At 33.5% G+C, this 7900-nt stretch overlaps 1 pseudogene; it reads left to right on the top strand.

The window, feature by feature from the left end:
* The first annotated feature begins 5472 nt into the window (after positions 1 to 5472).
* Positions 5473 to 5591, top strand: LOC118601976 (annotated as a pseudogene).
* The last annotated feature ends 2309 nt before the right edge of the window (positions 5592 to 7900 follow it).

The raw sequence follows: 7900 nt of genomic DNA, 5'->3' as shown, positions 1-7900 counted from the left end.
TTTTTTATGTTGACCTTGTGTCCAACAATATTGTTGAATGAATTTAATACTCATAATAGTTTATCTGTAAATTTTTTTGAATTATCAATGTAGACAATTATAGTCTGTAAAAAAATAACACTTGCATTTCTTCCTTTGCAAATTTTATACCTCTTCTTCTTTTTCTGTAAGCTATTTCACAGGCTTGGTTCTTTGGTTTGGAAAGAAGTGGTGATAGTAGGCATCTTATCTTTCTCCTGAGTTCAAAAGAAATGTTTCTGAAATTTTTCCATGTGAATATGCTTGCTGTTGATTACTGGTAGATAAATTTGTCATGTTCAAAAGTTTTCTTCTATTCTCAATTTGGTAAGTTTTATTATGAATGAATGTAAAATTTTATTAAATGTTTCTTTGCTTCTGTTAAGATAATCACGTATTTTCTCCTTTAAATTTTTAACATAGTGAATCACATTAACAAATTTTCTTAAATTAAACTTCTTATATTCTGGGATAAACTTTAATTATACACTGCTAAATTCATTTTGCTAGAATTTTATTCATAACTATGCATCTAGGTTCTTAAGTGAGTGTATCAGTTCTTGATTGCAATAACAACAATTATCCCAAACAGACTGATTAAAACAATAATAAACATTATCTCTCAGTTTCTGTGGGTCAGGAATATAGGAGTAACTTAACCAGGTGGTTCTGTCTTGAGGCTTCTCATGAAGTTGCAGTCAAGACATTGACCAGTGCTATGGTCATCTGAAGCCTTGACTGTGACTGGAGGGTTCACTACTAATGTGACTCACTCCCATGACTGGCAAATTGGTGCTAGCTGTTAGCAAAAGGCTCAGTTCTTCATCAGGCGGACCTATTAATAGGAATGCTTGAGTGTGCTCATGACATGGTAGCTGGCTTCCTCTAAAGTGAGCTATCCAAAAGTGTAAGGCAAAGAAGCTTTAGAGTCTTTTATGAATAAGACCCTAGTGTCATACAGTATCCCATTGGACACATAGATAAGCCATGATTCATTGTAGGAGGGTACTACACAAGGATGTGAGTACTAGGAGATGAAAGCCATTGGGGACAATTCGGGCTACCAATGAGATTGGTTTATGATTTTATTTTTTTTTGAATTGACCTTGTTTGGTTAGTATCAAGAATATACTAGCCTCAAAACCTAATTTCTCTGTTTAAATTATCTTAGCAGTTCTTTGAAGTTTCAGTAAAACCTTCCTGCAAAACTCACATCCAATTTTTACTTTTTTTTTAATTTTAAAGGTTTGTATTAAAATATAGCTAACATACAATATTATATTAGTTTCAGGTGTATGCCATAGGTATTCAACATCTATATACCTAAAAAAGTGATGACCCTAAGTCCAGCAACCATCTGACACTGTGAATGCTATCAATATTATTGACTATATTCCCTATGCTGTACATTACATCCCCATGACTTAATTTGTTTTATACATGGAAATTTGAACCTCTTATTCCCCCTTACTTTTTCCTCCTCTTTTAAATTTTCAATTACAATTGACATTCAATATTATTTTATATTAGTTTCAGATGTACAACATAGTGGTTAGACATTTATATAATATACGAAGTGATCACCCTGACTAATCTAGTATCCACCTGGCACTATAGATAGTTATTACCATATTATTGACTATATTCCCTATGCTGTACTTTACATCCCCATGACTATTTCATAACTACCAATTTGTACTTCAAAATTCCTTCACCTTTTCTACCCCACCCCCTCAAACTCCCTCCCACCTGGCAACTATCAGCTTGTTCCTTGTGTCTGTGAGTCTGTTTCTGTTTTAAAACTCATTTCTTTTGAAGGGAGAGAGGTTTGATTAATTATACAATTATTATTGGTTAATTCAAACTTTTTATTTTGTCTTAGGTCAAATTTAATTATTCACATTTTTTAGAAAAGTATCTATTTATTGTTTTTAATTTTATTGGCATGCTGTTCTATTGTTCTTACTATTTTTTAAAATTTCTACTCTCTAGTTTGGCCTATTTTTTTGTTTCTAATAATGTTTATCTGTGACTTTTTAATTTTTTCCTTGATGAGTCTTGCTAGAAGTTTGTTTATTTTTTAGTTTTCTTTTTCAATGAACTCCATTTTGGTTTTAGTTTATTTTCCATTTCACTAAATTCCAATATTTTTACTATTCTCCTTCCCCTACTTTCCTTGGGTTTATTCTGTTATACTTTTTCTAGTTCCTTGTATCAAGTACTTAGTTAATTTTAAATCTATCTTGTCTGTAATAAATGCCTTAAAATTATAATTATTTTTTAATCATACTATGAGTTTTGGTATGTTGTAAATTTGTTCTCATTTAGTTCTAAATATTTGGTAATTACCATCATGACATCTTTTTTAACTCATTTATTTGAGGGTGACTTCTAATAGTTCTAAACATGTGGGAAATTTAAGATTGTTTTTATTGTTAATTTTTAACATACTTGCTTTTTGATCAAAGAACATAACTTGCATGATGTTGACTGACATCTCTTTCACTTGATATGCAGTTAATATTTCAAAATTGTCGCATTCATATTTTAAATATATTATGTTCTAAATTTATTGAGCATATTAGACTAAGCTGCATCAGCAGCTGATTCCAGCAGGGGCACCTGGGACACCTTGGGAAGTGCAACACTGTGTCTGGCTGCAGGTGGCAGTGCTGGGATTTCATGGGCTTGGAACCCAATCACTCACCACAGTCTCTCAAGGGGATAGTGCCCTGAGACCAACGCAACTTGGTCACAGAGATGTGCCCACCTCCCCAGAGAGAATACAAGGCATTTTCCACTACCCCACAGAGCTCTGAGAAGTCAGAGCAGTGCAAGAGAAAATAAAACACTTATGTTCCAGCACCACCTACTGGAAAACAAAACAAAAACAAAAGCTGCTAAAGAGGTATTCCTCTTAAATTAAAAAAAAAAAAAAAGAAAAGAAAGAAAGAAAAAAAAAGAAACAGAAAGAAAAGAAAAGCAGGTTTCATTCCCATAAATGCCAAGGTGGAGAAATAACCTATCAAATAACATGAATAACCAAGGTAACAAGGTAACTCAGAAAGAAAATGAAAAGTCTCCAGAAAATAAACTTAAAGACATGGAAATATGTGCTTTAAATGACAAAGAATTCAAGATTGCTATTATGAAAAAAACTCAACGGGATGCAGGAGAACTCAGATAGGCAGTTTAACGAACTCAGAAATAAAATCGATGAACAAAAAGGAATACTTTACCAAAGAGGTCAAAACTTTAAGAAAACAGAACCAAATAGAAATTCTGGAGCTGAAGAACTCAATAAAGAAGATGAAGAATGAACCAATAATTTTAAGAAATAGAACTGACCAGAAGGAGGAAAGAATTAGTGATATCAAAGATAGAAATCTAAAAATGATGCAGATGGAAGAAGAGAGAGACTTGAGAATTTAAAAAAATAAAATAAATGAAAGAACTCTATGAGAACTGACTTGAGAACTGACTCCATCAGAACAAGCAATAAAAGGATAATGGGTATACCAGAAGGAGAAGAGGGGGGAAGAAAACAGAGAGCCTATTCAAACAAATAGATGACAAGAACTTCCCAAATCTATGGAAAATGGAAAGAACTGGATGTTCAAATCCAAGAAGCAAACAGAACACCTAATTATCTTAATCCAGAAAGGTCTTCTCCAAGGCACATTATATTGAGATTTTCAAAAAAATAATGACAAAGAAAGAATTCTCAAGGCAGCCAGAGAAAAAAGACAGTAACCGCTAAAGGAAATCCCATTAGACTATCATTGGATTTTTCAGCAGAAACTACAAGCTAGGAAGGAGTGGAATCAAATATTCAAACTATTGAAGGAGAGAAATTACCAGCCAAGAAAAATATATTCAGCAAAGTTATCCATTATACCTGAAGGAGAAATAAAGACTTTTCCAGACATACAGAAGCTGAGGGAATTTACCAAGACAAGACCTGCATTACGGGAAATATTGAAGAGGGTTATTTTGAAAGACGAAGGGATACTAGACTATGAGCAAGATAACTCACAGACAGAATACGGTATTATACACTTAAATATAGCATAAAAGTTAAAGGAAGTAAAAACATTTTTTAAAAAGAGAAGACAATAGCTACTGCAACTTGGAAATGAACTCGGCATAAATAGGGATATTTGTGACAATAAAAACATAAAAGAGGAGGGGGTAAAGATTTGAATTTGCGAAGGAGAGTGGAGATAAGATTCATTCAGAAGAAAAAGGACTACTATATACACAAAATTCTTTTTGCATTAATCAATGGTAGCCACAAAAAAAATCCAGAACTGAGACATATAACATAAAATTGAGGAAACCTAATGGGAAAAAATCATAGAATACCACTGAACTAAAATAACAGACAGAAACACAAGTGCAAAGAAGCAATGGAAACAGTTACCAAAAAACAAAAGATAAAATGGCTATAGGAAATTCTCATGCATTAATAATCACTCTAAATGTAAATGGACTGAACTCACCAATAAAAAGGTACAGAGTAGCAAATTGTCTAAAAAAACAAAATCTAACCATATGCTGCCTTCAGGAGACACATCTCAGCTGCAAGGACAAATACAGACTCAAAGAGAAAGAGTGGAAAATAATACTCTAAGCAAATGGCATCCAGAGAAAAGCAGGTGTAGCCTACTTATATCTGACAAAATAGATTTCAAGATAAAAAAGGTAACAAGAGACAAAGATGGACATTTTATAATGACAAAAGGAACAATATATCAAGAAGATGTAACACTGATCAATATATATACCCAATCAGGGAGCACCAAATATATAAAACAACTACTAACAGAACTAAAGGGAGAAATTGGCAAAAATACAACTATAGTAAGGGACCTAAATACCCCATTGACAGCTATATATCATTCAAACAGAAAAATCAATTTTAAAAAATCATCCTTAAATGATACATCAAATGAATAATCTTGACATTTACAGAGACTTTCATTCCAAAAAACCAGATTATACATTCTTCTCTAGGCACATTGAACATTCTCAAGGATAGATCATATGTTGGCACACAAAACTAGCCTCAACAAATTTAAGAAGATTGAAACTAAACCAAGCACATTCTCTGACAAAAATGCTTTGAAATTGAAAATTGACTGCAAAAAGAAAGTAGAAAAAACTACAAATAGGTAGTATTAAACAACACGCTACTAAAGAACAAGTACAAAGAAGAAATAAATGGAGAAATCAAAGATACCTAGAGACAAATGAGAATGACAATATGACATATCAAAACTTTTGGGATGCAACAAAAGCAATAATAAGAAGGAAGTTTATATCATTACAAGCCTATCTCAAGAAACAAGAACGATCCCAAATAAACAACCTAACATTCTATCTTAAAGAATTAAACAAATAAAGCCCAAAGTCAACAGAAGGAAGGAAATAATAAAAATTAGAGCAGAATTAGTCTACAGCCACACCACCCTGAACACGCCCAATCCCGTATAATCTCGGAAGCCAAGCAGAGTTGAGCCAGCTTAGTACATGGATGGGAGACCACGTAGGAAGACCAGGTGCTGTAGGTGTAAAAAAAAAAAAAAAATAGAGCAGAATTAAATAAAATAAAGAATAAAGAAACAACAGAAAAAATTAATGCAATAAGAACTGATTCTTTGAAAAGATTAATAAAATTGACAAACTTCTGTAATTTCCTCAAGGAAATTTCTTTGCTATTACTTCCTTATATATCGCTTCACTGTGACTCCATTAACTTTTCTTCTGAAACTCCTATTGGACAGACATTGTCCTGTATACATGCTATCTTTCATGCCTCATCATGCCAAGTGAAGTAAGTCAGACAGAAAAAAAATCTAGAACCATATGGTTTCACTCATATGTGTGACAGAAAACCAACGTGTGATAGCAACAAATGAACATGACAAGCAAATAAACAAAAACTCTTAGACACGGATAACAGTATGAAAAGACAAAAAATATATATAAAAAGGAATTTTGAGGAAATAAAGACAATTGGAAGGAAAACTGCTTAAAAATCTATAATTAATATTCTCAGAGAGGTAATCAGAGGTATGTTGATAATAAATGAAAAAACTAAGAAGTTTGGAAATAAACTAAAGAATCTCCCTGAAAGTAAAACAGAGAGAGAGAGAGATTAAAAATAGGAGAGAAAAAGTAAGACCTTTAAATGATCAATTTAGAAGGTCCGACGCCCAAATAATTGAAAATCTACAAAAAGAAAATGGAAGAAGAAAAGTATCAAAGAAATAATTCAAGAAAAACTTCTAAAAAGAAAAGGCATGAGTTTCTAGAGTAAGAGGGTCTCCACATTGTCAAGACGATTAATTTTAAAAAGACCCCACCCAAGCATGTAAGCATTAAATATCAGAACAATAGGGATCAAAGAAAAAGCCTGAAATTCTTCCAGGAGAAAAAAGGTCTCATTTATAGGATCTGGAATCAGAATAGAAATGGACTTCTAAACAGTAACACTGGAAACTAAAAGATAATGAAGTAGTGTCTTCAAATTCTGAGAGAAAATTATTTCCGATCCAGAATTACATGTATAGGATTAATCGTCACTCAGTGTGATGGTAGAATAGACATTTGCAGAGATGAAAGCTCTTGAAAAATGTGCCTAGGCCTATGTACCCTTGCTTAAGGAAGCCACTGGAGAATATACTCCATCAAAGTGAGAAAATAAACCAAGAAAGAGGAAAATAGGAGACCCAGAACATAGGCAAAGGGCATCTTCCTGAGAGTGAATGTCTGAGGGAGATGGCTCTACAGCAGGCCTAGAGTACAGCCAGCGTGGACAGAAACAGGAGGAAAGAGGGTTTTAGGAGGAGATGTTCTCAAGAAAAAGATAAAATTAGTAGGTTACCTGATGTTGAGAGGGGATGAGTTATTCATAAGAATAGAAATCTAAACAAAAAACATTAAGAAGGTATACAAGAAAGGACGTGTAATCATATTACAATATAAGGTTTGGCTGCAAACAGTATCGATGTGGTAATACTAATATGGGCATTGAATAATTCAAAAGTATGATGTAATTGCCTTGAAAGGAAAGGGGCAAGAATTTGAGATGGAGGAGAAAATATATCATTTTCCATAATAGGAAATCAATACATAATATCCAAAATGAAAAAATAAGAAAAACATAAACACAATATATAGAATATAGAGGCAAATAACAACAATAGCAACAAAATGCTATCTAAAGGGAATTGAAAGTATTTCTCTTTAGGGGTTGGGAACTGAACTGGGGGAAGATGGTACAGGCAGCTGCAACTTTTCATTGGAAGTTACATTAAATACTTATTGCTGTACAACAAAACACCCAAAACTAATCAGCCTAAAACAACAATAAACATTTGTTGTGTCACATAGTTTCAGGGAGTCAGAAATTCAGGAGTTTAGCTAAGTGGTTTTGGCTCAGAACCTCTCATGAGACCGCCGTCAAGATTCCAAGTAGGCTTATAATCATCTGAAAGCTTGACTGAGGCTAGAGGACCCCCTTCTGAAGTGGCCCACTAACATACCTGGCATTAGTGCTAGGTGTCAGCCTGAAGTCTCAGTTCTTTGCCACACAGACCTTTCCTTGGGGTTCCTGGGGTGTCTTCTCCACAAGGCAGTTGCCTTCCCCCACAGTGAGTAAACCTAGATAAAACCAGGTGGAAGCTGCAATGTCCCTCATGATTTAAACCTCAAACATCGCATACCATTATGTTCTGTAATATGCTGTCAGTTATACAGGTCAGCCCTATTCAGTGTGGAAGAACATAACAAAAAGGCATGACTATCAGAAAGCAAGGATCATTGGAGATCATCCTTGGAGACTTAGAGAATTAAGTGGCTTTCAAAAATATGAATA

The sequence above is a fragment of the Rousettus aegyptiacus genome, unplaced genomic scaffold, assembly GCF_014176215.1.
Source record: "Rousettus aegyptiacus isolate mRouAeg1 unplaced genomic scaffold, mRouAeg1.p scaffold_m13_p_4, whole genome shotgun sequence".
Lineage (NCBI taxonomy): Eukaryota > Metazoa > Chordata > Mammalia > Chiroptera > Pteropodidae > Rousettus > Rousettus aegyptiacus.
Note: the sequence above shows the minus strand (reverse complement) of the source record. Positions and strands in the feature narration are given on the sequence as shown.